General features: G+C 44.5%; 1 pseudogene; it reads left to right on the top strand.

Moving 5' to 3' along the window:
* The first annotated feature begins 5,348 nt into the window (after nucleotides 1–5,348).
* Nucleotides 5,349–14,337, top strand: LOC114449847 (maternal embryonic leucine zipper kinase-like; annotated as a pseudogene).
* Nucleotides 14,338–17,503: the final 3,166 nt, after the last annotated feature.

Genomic DNA, 17,503 nt, shown 5'->3' with positions numbered 1-17,503 from the left:
TGAGCACAATATATGATACCTGGATACAAATATGGAGATGTAAGGTGCTAAGTAAACATGATATAGACAAGTGGAGGGAATGACAGTGATGCCTGACATGAATATCTAGCGCTTCTCCCTACAGAAAGGGGAGGAGTTATACAGTCTGATGGCCACTGGCAGGAAGGACCTCCTGTGGCGTTCTGTGCTGCTCCTCGGTAGTCTCAGTCTACCGCTGAATGTGCTCCTGTAGGACAGCAGTGTGTCGTGCAGGGGGTGAGAGGTGTTGTTACGAATACTGAGGAGTTTCCTCAGTATCCTCCTCTCCGTCACCTCCACCACAGACTCCAGCTCCACTCCCAGCACCGAGCCAGCCTTCCTAATGAGCTTGTTGAGTCTGTTGGTGTCGGCCGTCTTCATCCTGCTGCCCCAGCACACTACAGCGTAGAAGATGACGCTGGAGACCACCGAGTGGTAAAACATCTGCAGCATGGTCTGGCAGACGTTAAAGGACCTGAGTCTCCTCAGTAGATACAGGCGACTCTGTCCCTTCCTGTATATTGCCTCTGCATTTGTGGACCAGTCCAGTTTGTGGTCAATGTGGACACCCAGGTATTTGTAGCTGTCCACAATGTCCACGTTGGTACCCTTGATGCTGACCGGGTTTGGGAGTGTCTGGTGCTTCCTGAAGTCCACCACCAGCTCTCTTGTCTTTGTGACATTCAGCTGCAGGTGGTTCTGTCCGCACCACTCCACAAAGCTGTCCACCACACTCATATACTCCGCCTCCCGACCTCTGCTGGTACAGCCCACAATGGCAGAGTCATCCGAGAACTTCTGCAGGTGGCAGGACTGTGAGCAGTGTCTGAAGTCCGATGTATAGAGTGTGAACAGGAATGGAGACAGTACCGTGCCCTGGGGTGCCCCCCGTGCTGCTCACTATCGTGTCCGAGACGGTGTTCCTCAGCCTCACAAATTGTGGTCGACCTGTAAGATAGTTAGTGATCCAGGTGACCAGTGGGGTCTCTACCTGCATGTCCAGGAGCTTCCTATTCAAAAGGGCAGGCTGCACGGTGTTAAACGCACTGGAAAAATCAAAGAACATGATTCTAACAGTGTTACCTGCCTCCTCCAAGTAGGTGTGTGCTCTGTGCAGCAGGTAGATGATGGCGTCCTCCACTCCAATACGGGGCTGGTAAGCAAACTGCAGGGGGTCCAGCGATGGTTCCACAACAGCACGCAGGTGTTTCAGGACCAGCCTCTCCAGAGACTTCATCACATGTGAAGCAACTGGTCTGTAGTCGCTGTGTGTGCTTGGATGTTTGGTCTTGGGCACAGGAACAAGGCATGTTGTCTTCCACAGGGCAGGGACAGTCATCAGGCTCAGACTCAGGGAGAAGATGTGCTGGAAGACCCCACACAGCTGTGTGGCGCAGTCCCTGAGTACTCTGGGGCTGAGTCCGTCCGGTCCTGCAGCTTTTCCCGGTCGTAGGCGACTGAACTCCCTCCTCACATCTTCTGTGGTGATGGTAACTGTGGACACAGAAGAGCAGAGAGAGAGATCTGATGGGGGAGGGTGGGGGGTTGTTAATGGAAGGTGGGGTAAGGGGGGCAGGGTGATGTTATTGATGGGGAGGTGAAACTGGTTAGTATGGTTAGGGGGAGGGGGAGGAGGAGGAGGTACATTGTTGTTATCGACAGGTGTTAATGGTGCATCACAGGGAGGGGGAGGGGGAGGGTGGTCAGGGAGTGGACTATCAAACCTGTTGAAAAACAGGTTCAGTTGGTTGGCCTCCTGCAGATCTCCATCCATCAGCTGGTCGGAGATCCTATTGTGGCCGGTGATGGTTCGCATGCCACTCCATACCTCCCTCAAGTTGTTCCGGGCAAGTTGGCTCTCCAGCTTCCTCCTTGCCATCTCCAATCTTCTCCTTCACCTCTGCCTGGGCCCTCCTCATCTCCTCTCTGTCTCCACTCAAGAAGGCTGTCTTCTTTCTGTTGAGTGATGCCTTGATGTCCTTTGTCACCCATGGTTTATTGTTTGGAAAGCAGCGTATTGACCTGGTGGGGATTAGTGAATCTGTGCAAAAATTAACATATTCTGTGATACAGTCTGTGAGTGTGTCTACATCCTCACCGTGAGTGTCACAGAACACATCCCAGTCAGTCACCTCAAAACATCCCTGCAGGGTCTCCAGGGCTTCCGGTGTCCACCTCCGTACAGTTTTGGTGGTCACCGGCTGCCGCTGTACTGCTGGTATATACTGGGGTTTGAGGTGGACTAGGCTATGATCTGATCTGCCCAAGGGAGGGAGAGCTATGGAGCTGTATGCCTCTTTAACATTAGCATACAGTAAATCTAGAGTTTTATTTTCTCTTGTTTTACAGTCCACAAACTGCTTGAAAGTGGGCAGAGTTGATTTCAGATTAACCCTTTAAACCCTGGCCATATTAAAAGAAAAAATCACCTAAAAAGACATTCCCGAAGAAAATGAGGAAATGCACCACAATAATAATGTGCATATGCATGTTCTTGGTGTCTAGGGACATCTAGGGACCTCAGAGAATGCATTTCCAGTGTTTAAAATATTGTGTCTATTAGTATGCCTGAGTAAATTAGAAAAAACTACAGGAGAAATGTAACAATTTTATCCTCGCCTGAGTTTTTTTCCTATTTGACAGAGGAAAACATTATGCTAACAATGATTCTATGTACACAGATGCCATTGATCACATTCAGCTATTCCTTGGCTACAAATATACCAAATTTGATAGAATTTGAACAAAGAGCAAAGCCTTCACAAAGGTTTTAGTAAGGATATCACCAGGCAGACACTCAGTTTGGCACAATTTGGCACCACATTGCCAAATAGGTTACTATAGCTATAGCTAGCTTACTCATTTCCAGTGGAAACTGGCTGGAAAATACAATTTATATCCATTTCACTAGTCTATTGCCATCTACTGGAGCTTTTGGGTATGAATTTACCTTGCACTTCATCAACTTCTACCATTATGCACAGTGTAAAATCAATAGAAAAAAACATCAAAATGTATGATTTTGTCTCCAAATAGAGTAGTTTTTATTATAATAACTAATAACTAATGTACATTAATGAAAGTCCAACCAAATATTAGGTAAAGAAAATAAAAATAACAACAAGGAGAGGTGATGCCTCAGCGTTGAGCCCAGATGGGCCTGGAACCTCACTTTCCTCTTCTCTTCCCTCTTGTTGGCTGTGAAAATAATAACAATTATTATTATCTGTAATTGCATACATATTGAAATACACATATTATGTAAATAATATGTAAAGACAGTATTGAATAGGATTGAATCATCCTTCTTCATCTCTGTTCAGCTGTTCCCTTAGGGGTTGCCACAGTCAATCATCACCACTATCCTCTGCATCCTCCTCTCTCACCCCAACTACCACCCTGCTGTCTACTATATTGTGTACACGTATATATATAATAAATCATTTTATCGATCAACACGGATATTAGCAACAAATAGTTTACACTTCAAAATAAATGTACAAAACTTACTCAACTTACTCAAACTGGGTCTATCTTTTCCAACGTTCAACGTTGCTGGCAACGGGGTCGAACGAATCCGGAAATTCCTGCCGTTGAAATTCTGCTCCATGCCCCTCTCGTCACGGTATCATGAAGAGATACGCTAGCTAACAACCTAAAAAAACCCTCTGACACTTACAGAAACTCACTGAAAGTCACCGAAAGTCACTGAAGCACACTAAAGCAACTACAACCTCCACAAACACATACGCGTAGTTAGCTAGCGTTAGTGTTGTTGCGTCTAGTCTTTACACAGGGATTTTACGTCAGCTGGGTATTGTAGTCCATTAGATTTTTTTGTACCATTCGATTCAGTAGCTTGTCCTCTTTCATTGGACTACAAACATGGCCGCAACCGTGGCAGAATTTGATCAGAATTTGAAGTAATAGTGCCTGTACGTTTTCGGCCCTTCGGCGGGCCCATCGGGTTAAGGAATTTCGGTGTCATTTTTAACATGGGAGTCTATGAGAGAGCCCTTCAACGAGGGTCATCTGCCAAATGTATCTCCTACAAATTTCAAGCTACAGACTCCATTTAGTCTTAAAACGCTCATTAGATGCTGCTCTATCAAACTTGTATTCAGAATTTTCTAATTCCGAATCATTTCCGCATGCCAGGCTCTTAAAGTTGGAGTGGTTTTTAAAGCCTCCTCTGCTGTTACCATGGTGACAGGCTGACACACAGAGGCATACAAAGCTCTGAATTGCTCTGATTCTCCAGCAATTCAGAGCAATCCTTCACATCAGCATTCAAAGCATTCTAGTATATATTAAGATAGTGTGGTAACTGATTCAAGCTACTGAAACCTGTTGGAAAGTTTGGAAATGATTTGCAGGCTTTTTCATATCTGAATAAAACACACAATGTTTCATATGAAAATTGAAAAACAAACATTTGTTTTTAAATGTTGCTATGACGTTATCATGATGACGTTTTGGTGATGACGCTCCTGATGACACAGGATAGAATGTTGATTTCACCATAGAGACGTATCAACAAAGCTTCAGTCTTTTGGGACACAACTCACCAACCTGAGTACTCACCGTTGTTTCTTCTTGTAAAGAAGTTGCATTTTCCTGCAAGAGATGGATCCTTTCACCTCATCATCCTTCACTGCAGTAAGTAACAAGCTCTTCTCATCTCTAAACCCTCCTAATGTCCAAACTTCTTTTAGAGAAATAAATATGAACTAGAAAAGCATTTCCTGAAGAAAATGCAAGTTTGATTGCCGCAGCTGAAGCATTGCTTTGAACGCTGATGTGAGTGATTGCTCTGAATTGCTGGAGAATCTGCAATCTGAACTTAATTTGCTGAAACACAGTTAAGAATTTAGAAAGATGAAGCTCTTATCTGGAAAAGTAGAAAATGTTTTAATATTATGAAGATATGAAAGAGAAACAGCTGAAGACAAGAACAGTATGAAGTCACTAGGTTGATTGCCATGGCAATCAAACTAATAATAAAGACGTAGAAGAACAAGAGTTTGATTGCCATGGCAATCAAACTAATAATAATAAAGACGTAGAAGAACAAGAGTTTGATTGCCTAGCAACGGCAATCAAACTAATAAAGACGTAGAAGAACAAGAGTTTGATTGCCTGGTTTGGTTGCTGGGCAACCAAACTAATTATAGCTTAACTATCAGAGAGTGTATTTAAACTCTCTATCATAAAGATTACAGTGTTAAAATGTATTAGCGATGTTAATGCTGCAAATTTCAGTGTTCTTGTAAGCCTGTTGGTAATTTCAAACCTTTTTTTTATCTCGTATGAAGGAGGTTTATCGTGTAGCTGGAGCAGGAAGCATGCCCGTGGAAAGGACGACGGAGTTCCGAGCCGAAGAGCTCTACAAATATTACAAGGTTTATGAGACCATCGGCTCGGGTAATTTCAGGACTAAATGCAGTTTGTGTCGTTTCGTGTCATTTCTATTGTGTGTTAAAGGACGCTGTGTTTTATTTAGGAGGCTTTGCTAAAGTCAAGTTGGGTCGTCACATCTTGACAGGAGAGAAGGTTGCCATTAAAATCATCAATAAAAAAGATCTCGGGGTGAGTCTGACTGAAGTGTACAACACAAAACTTACACAAACCATGACCTCAAGCTGCAGGACCATTTGAAAATGTACAAAACAAAAAAATAAACACGGCTGTGTTTACATCACATTTAACCGATGTTGAAAGCACCTTCACTTTCTAACTCTACAGGATGACTTGCCTCATGTGAAGCTGGAGATTGAAGCCATGAAGAACCTGAGTCATCAGCACATCTGTCGGCTGTACCAGGTCATAGAGACCTCCACCCAGATATTCATGGTGCTGGAGGTAAAGGTCGAACAGACAGAGATGATGTGTGACTCTGAATAAAACAATCTTATGTTCATATATTTGCCTTCTTTGTAGCACTGCCCAGGTGGAGATTTGTTTGACTATATCATAGCAAAGGACCGTCTGTCGGAAGAGGACACCAGGGTGTTTTTCAGACAGATTGTGTCTGCCATGGCCTACGTACACAGCCAAGGATACGCACACAGAGACCTAAAACCAGTAAAAGTCCTCATCATACAGCCAGATACCACAAAATGTTTGTCTGGGTTTGACTACACTTGATTCTAATGTTTGTGTCTCTGAATCTTAGGAAAACATATTGATTGATGAGGATCATAACTTGAAGCTCATTGACTTCGGCTTGTGTGCCAAACCTAAGGTACATCATCAGATGAAAAAGTCTGATCTTTAAGGTAAAACTGTCACATACTGGTCTACATATCACGTTTCCTCTTTCTCAGGGAGGTTTGGGTTATGAGCTGATGACATGTTGTGGGAGCCCCGCATACATTGCACCTGAGCTCATCCAGGGCAGAGCTTATATTGGTTCAGAGGTAGGACATGCATACTGTTGAATGTTAACATGTAGAAACCTTTGTGTTTACATTCAGGATCTCCACTAAAAAAGATCAATTATTACCTGCCTGCTCTGCTGCGTCTGCCTCTTCTTGGTTTCTTGATCTTATTCACTGGTGCATGACTCGGTACAACTGAGCTTGAAGCTGAAATACTGCTGTGTAATGTGTAACCTCCAGGCTGATGTATGGAGTATGGGAGTGCTGCTGTTCTCTCTGCTCTGTGGAGACCTGCCCTTTGACGATGATAACTGTGTAGTCCTCTACAGGAAGATTACAGTAAGAGCTCTGCTGTGTGTCCAGCATATTGGTTGAAGTTATGGAGGTGCTGCTAAATAATTTGTGGCCATGACCAACAGTCGTTGTTTTGTCTTACAGTCTAAGCTAGTGCCGGAATATTGTTTGTTTTTCCTGAAGTGTTTGTGACGTGGATATTTTTTTTCAGAGGGGGAAATATGACAACCCACACTGGCTCTCTCCAGGGAGCGTCCTTCTCCTCAACCAGATGATGCAGGTACATTTCAGTCAGTTTGTTTGGTTTTATTTGTGTTTTATCTTGACCTTATCCTTTTTTGACACAAGCAAGGTAGAATGGGGTTCTTGTCCATATTCCTACATGCATCATCTACAGATGTTGAAAGAACATAAAATATAGAAAATAGCCGACTGAAAAAAGGTCCAGTGGAAAAAAAATCTCTGTCACTCACTAATTGATTGCTATAATGGGGATATTATCATTGCCCAACTTGCCATTTATTGATGTGTCCATTTCACCTTGCAGAACACAGGAAGTGCTTGTTTACTGTAGGCAACTAACATTGGGGGAATTCAGATCTGTTAACTAAACTGTTTTTGTCAATGGAGTTTGACGGTTTGATTCAGTGTGGTGTCAGTTCCCTGTAGGAAAACCCTATCTGACATCAAGGAAAAAAGGTCCTTCTTCAAAGAAACAGAGCCATCCTCTTTTACAATGTACACTTAATATCTTTATCTGTAGTAAAGCACAGTAGTCTGTTTTGGGAATTTACAATATTAATATCTATCTCACATAAATAATCAGTTTCTGAACTGTTCTTGTATTATAGTTTTAGACACAGTGTACATGTTGAATTGCAGTGTCTGTGTGTGTCCTGTAGGTGGACCCCAAGCGTCGTGTGACTGTTAGACAGCTACTGGATCATCCCTGGGTGATGAAAGACCACAACAGCCCTGTGGAATGGTACAGCAGGCAGCTGGTAAAGACACAAGAGGATCATCTATAACAGCATGCATTAGCAAACATTTAAACCACACAATTACAAACACTTAAACAGCTTTTGCTTTCGATATGTGTTCTCTTTGGTAGCTGTTTCTTTTGGTTTCAAATCAAAGATTCGTCGATTTCGAGGTTTTTTACTGAAACAATAACATCCTTGTATTATATACTCAACAATATTATTTGTTGGAAATTGTTGTTTTCGTGTGTTGACATAAAACTAGAAGTGTCCCTCTTGGGTCTTTAATGGATAGTCCTGGTCTTTTTTTTGTAGCTTGGTCACATAGATGAAGACTGTATCACTGAGATGGCAGTGAACATGAAGCGATCGAGAGAGAGCACCACAGCGCTTGTGAGGGAGGTGTGTGAATTCACTACACTGTAAAATCTGTTTAAGAGATCTGTGTGCATTTTTTTTTTGCATGGTTTCTGATGGATTTTAAAACATCTCCCCTCCCACAGTGGCGTTTTGACCACACCACAGCCACCTACCTGCTGCTGCTGTCAAAGAAGCAGAGGGGAAAGCCTGTCCGCCTGTGTCCTCAACCAGCTGTCTATGATTCCTCCTGCTCTCCGCTGCACCAGGGACTACAGGTCAGACTCTGGACCACTCCAATATACTCCACATATTTAGGGCTACTGCCAGGTGGATGTTCTTCTTGTACTGATTCTCTGCACCTAAATGTTGTTGTGGACCTTTTTTCTTGTGTTCATTTTCAGACAAGAGACGCATTTCAGTTCAGCGAGGATGAAGATGCTGTAATTGTGGATTCTATGGACTTTTGCTCAGATTACATTGATGATCACATCTCACAGCATACACCCCAGGGGGTCAGAGGTCATCCAGATGAAAGAACAAACAAAGACATGGTATGTGAAAGTTGAAACAAAAGCAGGAAGCAGAAGGAGGAAGGGTGGTTGGGAGACCTGATTGTCAGACAGTCTCTTTGGTATTCTAACATTATGCTATGATGCTGCTAAGAAGACCCTTATTTTGTGGTATTTGATTGTTCACAAGCAAAGGCAAAAGGGGAGGGAGCTGCCATGGTAAACCTTGGCTAATGCTTCTGCAAGACAGCTTCTCTTGGTCTATAACCATTTACCTGTCTTTAAAGATGACAGTCATTCCCCATACAGTGACTAAATGTTGTAGAGAGAATGAATTTGGTGTCCAGCTGATGTGCTGTTCAGACAGACCACACATTCAGCATGATTCTGTCAAGAGTAATGTACTCATACCACTTTTCTCATGTTGGATTCCTAAAGAGGCTGGCATCTCCATCAGTGGAAAAAAGGTGTGCTTACAGCCCAACCCCAGAGAGGGGGCGGAAAACGACACCACACCGCCAGGAGAAGAAGGAGAGGGACCAAGAACGAACCAGTGAAAACAAGGAGAATACTGCTATCCAAGAAAATCAAAATGGAACCAAACCCACAGCGGTCACACCCAAAGGTAGGAATAATTTCCTGGTTACAGATAATGCAGAGCTTCAGGACTAGTACAGTTATTTGAATACTGTAATTGTTTGTTGTTCCAAACAAGGGCTTGAAGTACCGTCCCTATTAGATTAGATTTGCATTAACCAACTGCCCCTCTCCACCCCCCCCCCCTCTTTCCTTTATCTATCCCACACTCACAGTCTCATGCAGCTCTCATAATCACAAGTGCCACATCCACATGCCACACATTTGCAAGTAAATTGTCTTCTGGTAGTGACATGTGTTCTCTTGCCACTAAAACCTATCTCTCTGTTGTGTGTGTGTGTGTGTGAGAGAGAGAGAGAGCGAGTGTGTGAGACTCATTTTGCCTTTTGTGTTTACAACTCTAATGCCAAAAACAGCCAGTCATATGCATAACAGCTGTTCTTAAATTACTTAAAACTGGGATGAAACATTCACTCCATAATATCTGTTTTTTTTCAACACTAAAAGTTTCCTAATGACTCAATCATTTTTGTATGTTAGTAGTTGAACCACACCAAATAATAATAATGCTGGTACTATTAATATAGAACTATTGACTCTTGTGTCAAAAAAAGAAAAACAGTGCCAGAAGGCTGAAATGATAAATTTATGAGACCAGAAAAGCAGCAGTCACAGCTTCCTTTATATTGGAAAATGGCTAACTAGATTCTTTACTTTTTTGATGTGTAAATGTAGGTGGTGATAGTGCAACTAAGGAGCTGAATAAGAAGAGGGCAGCAGAGAACAAAGATGCTGCAAACCTTGAAATACTGGCCTTTAGTCCAGAGCGAAGGTGAGTGCTCTACAAGATGAGTGAAGGGACGATGTCCTTACACGTCTTTGGTCGGCCAATCAGACCGAAATGGGGGAAAAAAAACAAGAACATGTGAGTCACAGGTGACAGAAGTTAAGCTAAACTGTTTGCTTTCCAGGCCTTGTTCTCTGGACATGGCCGTCACAGACAGTGGGAAGAAGAAGAGAGCAGGGAAAGTGTTTGGTTCCCTGCAGAGAGGCCTAGATAAGGTGATCACTATGCTCACCCCGAGTAAGAGACGAGCCCATCAGCACGGCCCCGCAAAATCAAGGTATAAGCATGGTGAAACAACAGACCTCACCATAATTTCTTCATTTTTCTTACTTCAATAAACCATGTTCATAGAAAAGCTACAATGATAAACTTTTGTTGATGAATGACTGTCTCCTTCCAGGATCAATACAACGTGACTCTGACCAGTCAGACCAATCCAGACCAGGTGCTCAACCAGATCCTGTCCATCCTGCCGGAGAAAAACATCGATTTCCAGCAGAAGGGGTTAGAAAGACATGCTGCCTCCCTGCCTTTTTTCATAATGCTGCTCCTCCTATCAAATTCAGTCATTTTACCATTATTTACAGAATCAGAATCAGAATCAGAAATACTTTATTGATCCCCGGGGGGAAATTGTTTTCGTTCCAGGTGCTCCATGTATACTCAAAAAGACAGAAATACTAATAAGGTAAAGTAGTGAGCGTAAAAAATAAAAATAAAAATATAAGATAAAAACCTAATAAATTCTAAACATTAATGTACATTCAAGTCAATCCTGGCAAGTGGAGACTAAAGTCATATATAATACAACTTGTACCATGTGCAGTAAAATCTTGTCTGAATAAATCCAATATGGATAAGATTACAAGACAGTGTGTTCTGGTCTCAGAGGGAGGTGTTGTACAGTTTGATGGCCACAGGAAGGAAGGACCTCCTGTGGCGCTCAGTACTGCATTTGGGAGGGATCAGTCTGGCACTGAACGTACTCCTGCACTTCAGCAGCACGTGGTGTAGAGGATGGAAGCTGTTCTCCAGGATCCCCTGCAGCTTAGACAGCATCCTTCTGTCTGACACTGCTGTCAGGGAGTCCAGCTCCACCCCCACCACATCCCCGGCCCTTCTGATCAGTTTGTTGAGTCTGTTTGTGTCCGCTGCTTTCAGTCTGCTGCCCCAGCACACAACAGCAAACAAAATGGCACTGGCAACCACAGACTCATAAAAAATCCTCAGCATAGTCCGACAGATGTTAAAGGACCGGAGCCTCCTCAGAAAATAGAGGCGGCTCTGGCCCTTCTTGTAGAGGGCTTCAGTGTTTTTAGTCCAGTCCAGTTTATTGTCCAACACCACTCCCAGGTATTTGTAATCCTCCACAATGTCCACACTCTGCCCACCGATGGAAACTGGAGCCGCGAGTGTCTTGGTCCTCCTCAGGTCCACAACCAGCTCCCTTGTCTTTGCCACATTGAGCAGCAGATGGTTCCGCTCGCACCATGTAACAAAGTTGTCAACCACAGTCCTGTACTCAGACTCTCCACCTTTGCTGATACATCCCACTATGGCAGAGTCATCAGAAAACTTCTGAAGGTGACATGACTCTGTCTGGTAGCTGAAGTCAGAGGTGTAGAGCGTGAAGAGGAAGGGAGAGAGGACTGTCCCTTGTGGAGCTCCGGTGCTGCTGACCACTGTATCAGACAAACACCGCTGCATCCGCACATACTGTGGTCTACCAGTTAGATAATCCACAATCCATGACACAAGGGGGAGCTCTACCTGCATCGCTGTCAGTTTCTCACCCAGGAGAGCCGGCTTGATGGTATTGAAGGCACTGGAGAAGTCAAAAAATATGACTCTCACAGTGCTCGCTGGCTTGTCCAGGTGGGTGTAGACCCGGTTCAGCAGGTAGATGATGGCATCCTCAACTCCCAGCTGGGGCTGGTAGGCGAACTGGAGAGGGTCCAGGTGAGGCCTAACAGTAGGCCGGAGCTGTTCCAGAATGAGTCTCTCCAGGGTCTTCATGATGTGTGACGTCAGTGCCACTGGTCGGTAGTCCGAAGAACCACTGGGCCGCGGTGTCTTCGGCACCGGCACTATGCAGGACGTCTTCCACAGCACAGGGACCCGCTGGAGACTCAGGCTCATGGTGAAGACCCGGTGAAGCACTCCACAGAGCTGGTCAGCACAGTCTTTGAGGACCCGAGGGCTAACACCATCAGGTCCAGCAGCCTTGCTGGTGGGGAGTTTGCTCAGCTGTCTTCGAACCTGGAGAGGTGTGAAGGGTGGAGACTGAGAGTGCGGAGGAGGGGAGTGCACAGACAGAAGAGGGCCGTTAGAGGAGGTGATTGGAGGTGGGGGTGGGGGCCATTGTAGGAGATGGAGGCGTCAAGAGGGGGGAGGGGAGGGAGCAGTGCAGGTTCCAAACCAGGAGACTCCGCGTGGACCGGGACCGCAGTGTCAAATCTGTTAAAGAACAGGTTTAATTCATTGGCCCTTTCCACGCTACCTTCAACCCCTCTGGTAGCTGGTCTGAAACCTGTGATGGTCCTCATGCCACTCCAGACCTCCCTCATGTTGTTCTGCTGGAGCTTCCACTCCAGCTTCCTCCTGTAGTGTTCTTTAGCCTCTCTGGTTTTCACCTTCAAGTCTCTCTGAATGGCCCTCAGCTCCTCCCTGTTGCCACCTCTGAAAGCCTGCTTCTTTACATTGAGGATGGCTTTGATGTCCTTTGTTACCCAGGGCTTGTTGTTTGGGTAACATTTAACAGTCCTTGTTGTGACGTTGCAGTCAACACAGAAATTAATGTAGTCAGTGATGCACCCTGTAAGCCCATCAATGTCCTCACCATGCGGCTCACAGAGCACCTCCCAGTCTGTTGTTTCAAAGCAGCCCTGCAGTGCCAGACAGCTGTCCTCTGACCATCTCCTCACTGTCCTTGTGGTCACAGGCAGCCTCTTAACCAAGGGCTCGTAACAGGGGGTGAGGTGAATCAAGTTGTGATCCGATCTTCCCAGAGGGGGGAGGGGGGTACAGCTGTATGCATCCTTCACGTTTACATACAGCAAGTCCAGGGTCCTCTCCTCTCTGGTCTTACAGGTCACATACTGGGTGAATTTAGGGAGTGTTTTGTCTATGGAGACGTGATTAAAATCACCCGAGATGATGATGAGAGCAGTCGGGTGTTCCGTCTGAAGTTCGGCGATTGCCGAGTGGATGACGTCACAGGCCACTGTCGGGTTAGCGAGTGGTGGGATGTAGACTGCGACGGCGATGGTGTGTGAGAACTCACGGGGCAAATAGTATGGTCTGAGGCCAACTGCTAGCAGTTCAATGTCGGGGCTACAGATACGGTCCTTGATTGTAATATGACCGGGATTGCACCATCTGTTGTTAACAAAAACAGCAAGCCCACCTCCTTTACGCTTACCGCTCTCGGTGCAATCCCTGTCAGCTCGAACCGTCTGAAATCCCTCAACGGAGACGTTGTTGTTAGGAATATCCGCATGTAGCCATGACTCGGAAAAAATCATCAGGCTACTCTCACGGTATTCTTTCTGGCTCCTGGCTAGCCCTGTTAGCTCGTCCATCTTGTTGCCCAGTGATCTCACGTTGCCCATGATCACAGAGGGGAGACACGGCTTGTATCTCTTCCTCTCCAAGAGTCCCTGTTTTTTCATGGACCGGGTTCTTTTCCTCCTCCTTAGTGATCCTTTCCCTCTGCAACCCCGGTGTGCCTTCCTCCATAGTTCAGCTGGAATATCCTCCCTCGCCATTACTGAGCCGGCCGGCTTCAGCGCCATCAGCTGATCCCTGGTGTAAACAAAGCATTGTTGCTGAGCAACGGTCACGTTGCAGAACAAAAAGAGTAATTCCGCCGTGAAAAACCAGACAAAGACTCTCCAAACCAACATGTTTAGTGGGGTTATTAAAGGCTTGCCGATGTACAAAAAGAGAATCAAAAATAATTAAGAAAAAAAACAATAAAGTAGGAAAAAGTAGGCGAGAAACACGGAGCAACTGAAACAGGCTTCATGCGTCGTGACGCATGCGCACTACATCATTACTTCACCCATCATTCAGGTACACTCTCAAGTGTCAGACCTGCAGTGACTTTGGAAAGGTGACCATGGCGTTTGAGCTAGAGGTGTGCATGCTGCAGTGGCCAGAGGTCATCGGAGTGCGCCGCCAGAGGCTGAAGGGAGACGCCTGGGTCTACAAACACCTGGTGGAAGACATTCTCTCTGCATCCAGTATCTGAATGATGCACTTTCCTGACAGTAGCACTGCTGGTTTTAAGTCAACTTTAGCATAATTGTCAGCAACATGACGTTTCTTGTCAGAAAAGAATGACTGATGCAGGGAGCTGTCTTTTTTTTTAAAACATAGACTAGAATACTGTGGTATGTTGTGCTGATTACATTTGGTATTAAGCTGGAGCTAATCAGAAAATAGTCAATTCGAGAGAAACGACCATGTACATAAGAAAAAAAAGAATATTGCTTCTCAGTGGGATGCTGAAGCCTCCAAATGTCCTAAACTATTGAGGACCGCCATAGATTTTAAAGGAGTGGGGGGTTTAGTTGAAGATCGGTCTACGAGGGAGTCAAAATAGCAGTTGAAGTCCCCTCCAATGAGTATATTATGATCAGTGTATTCAGAGATAAAATCGAATGTTTTACAGAAGAAGTCAGGGTTGTCAGAATTTGGAGCATAGGTGTTTAACAGAACTAAAGGAAGTGAATTAATAGAGCCTGTGACAAGATTAAATCTCCCACCTGGGTCTGAAACCATGGACTTGAAAACAAATGGGGCAGTTTTACGGATGAAAAGGTAGACTTATATACTTGAGAAATCCACAAGGCTTTTAAACGCCCCCGTTCAGTTGGCTGAATGTGGGTTTCCTGTAGAAAAATAATATCAGAAGACAGAGATTTAAGATGTGAGAGTACTCTGCCCCTCTTTAAGGCACCACCAAGACCTTTACAGTTCCATGAAGTAAGTAATGGGGCTTGCTCCTAACAACTGAGATTGTTTATCCAGCATTTAAAGCAAAAATATGACAATTGTAAACCGACATGAGATTTGACAGAGTGGCAGTACTACAGCAAACAAAAACAACATCATCCCCAAAACTTACCCAAAGCCGCAACAAAGAACAAAGCGGCAGATCCCACATACTGTACTGGAGGCGGCTGGATAACGGAGCCAGCTGAGCTAAAACAACTCTTTAACTCTACCTGACAGCCTGTGTGTTCCCCATTTATAAGACATATCTGCACGCAAACATACCGGACTCTACCGTGAGTTTAGCCGGCTTTCAGTTGGTACGGGCGGACAGGAACTGCACCGAGAGTGGCAGGAAGAAAGGAGGGGGACTTGCGCTCTACGTGAACAACCGGTGGTGCAGCCCGGGACACGTTACGGTAAAGGAGCGTGTGTGCAGCCCGGACATTGAACTGCTAGCGGTGAGTCTACGTCCATATTATTTGCCCAGAGAGTTCTCTCACGCCATTGTACTCGTTGTTTACATTGCTACCTCGGCTGAGGCGTCGCGGGCTACTGACGTCATCAGCTCTGTGACCGCGAGGCTTCAGACCAAGCGGCAACCTTCGGGGCTCAAAGTGGAAGCCCATGCGGAAGTGTCAAAACTTGTAATTCACGCTGCAACAGCTGGGGGTTGGCTCCAAAAGCGAGTCATTTCCCATAGACTCCCATGTTAAAATGGCCGATTTCACAGCAGAAAAGAACATGTTTACGGCGTGGTACAAAAAATCGCTGTGGTCTCAGATGATAGGTTCTCTTCTAGTGTCAATTGTAGGGGGGGTGAATTTTTTTACAACTCACTCGTTTCAATTGTATTCGGACTTAAAATTACGCCTAATTATGGGCGTTGCCGCTTGAGTGACAGACAGTTGACGTATCACAGCGTGAGTTTCCTGCTTCCACGATCGCCCGCCCCCCTAAACCCCGCTCGTGCCCCCCCTCTTTGTCCATATTCGGAGTTTTAGTTGACGTGACGCTGCCAACATGGCGGCGGTCATCAAGTCCCGGAACCTCCCACTGAGACTCAAAACGGCTCTTCAGAAACAAACGGGTGACGTCACGGAGGCTCTGTCCATAGTTTTTACTGTCAATGCTTCAGACCCAGCACCCTAATGCCTTCATAGCGATTTCTGGCGATTTTAACCATGTTAACCCTCATGCACTGTTCGGGACATTTTTGTCCTCTGAGAGAAATTTTTCTGTTTATTTTGGCCATAACTTTGTCAATATGTGAACAAATTGAATCATTTTTGCTCAACAAGCTTAATTTTACATAAATTTTGTTAATATGATTTTAAAATTTTTCATAGGTCAACAGTACACTGTGGGCAAATTTTACCCCCTTATGTGTTGTTCAGGACAAATTTTTGCATAGACCTTTTAATTAACTTCAGTTCTAATCAACAGTAGTGAAAAAATCATTTTCCCCCAGGATTTTAACCCTTTAATCACCAATTTTATAAGGGGTGGTGCTGAAAATTGGAAAAAAACACACAAAATGGCTCATTTTTAATAGAAAAGGTGAATGTGGGCTGGATTCTTTTTAACCTTTATTACAGTCTTGGTCATGTCAAACATCAGTAAAAAATTGACTTTATTGCATTATTAGTTTTTTGCACAGCACTGGATTTTTTTTAAAACCGTTAAAGTTAGGGGACATTTTTGTCCCGAACAACACATTAGGGTAGTGTTTGCGAACAGTCCATGAGGGTTAAAGACATTTTCATGTTATAATATGTTTTCATTTCATACACAGTACTGCAATGTTCTTTATTGGTGTCACATAAAAACAAAGAAAACACATTTCCTCCTTTCTCTGACGAGTCGTCTGTTAAATGAGGTGAGCGGTAATGTTCTCACTTTAAAGTGACTCTTAAGTCTACAATCTTGTTGCTCAGACAATGGCAGGCACACTCATGCACACACTTCCTCATCCCATCTAGGAGGAAATCATACATTTGTCCCTCTCATGTCTGTGTGTGTGTGTGTTGGCTGAAGGCTTCTCTGGGTGCCATTTGTTCTTTTACTTGCATAAAGTAATGCAAAGTGTGGAAAGGTGCTGAAAAGCAGAGGGCTGCATATTACTCAACAATGAAGCTTACATGGCCTAAAGGCACACTCATACAAACATGTAGAGAAAGAGGAAACCAGGCTGAATGGATTGATGAAAGAAGCAGAGGCTCTGAAGGAAAGAATGTGTTACTGAAGGAGTGTATTTGCAAGAAGGCTAATATACAGAGGCTGTATCAGGAATAAACTTAGCAACACCGATTGTCAAATTCAGAATACCCTACATAATTATGATCATACCGGTAGAAACATAAGGGAGAAATGCTGCCAGTGCATGTTTGATGATGTGTGTTTCAGTTTAAGTACAGAGCTGAACTCATGAAGCAGTAAGAAAACCAATGTGTATAAAAAATAAATCATGGCTACTGTTAGTAGCATGTTAGAATTACCAAGTTATATCTGAGGACAAGC

This window comes from Parambassis ranga, chromosome 17 (genome assembly GCF_900634625.1).
Source record: "Parambassis ranga chromosome 17, fParRan2.1, whole genome shotgun sequence".
NCBI classification, from domain to species: Eukaryota; Metazoa; Chordata; class Actinopteri; family Ambassidae; genus Parambassis; species Parambassis ranga.
The sequence above is the reverse complement of the archived record's forward strand: the minus strand, read 5'-3'. Positions and strand labels throughout refer to the sequence as shown.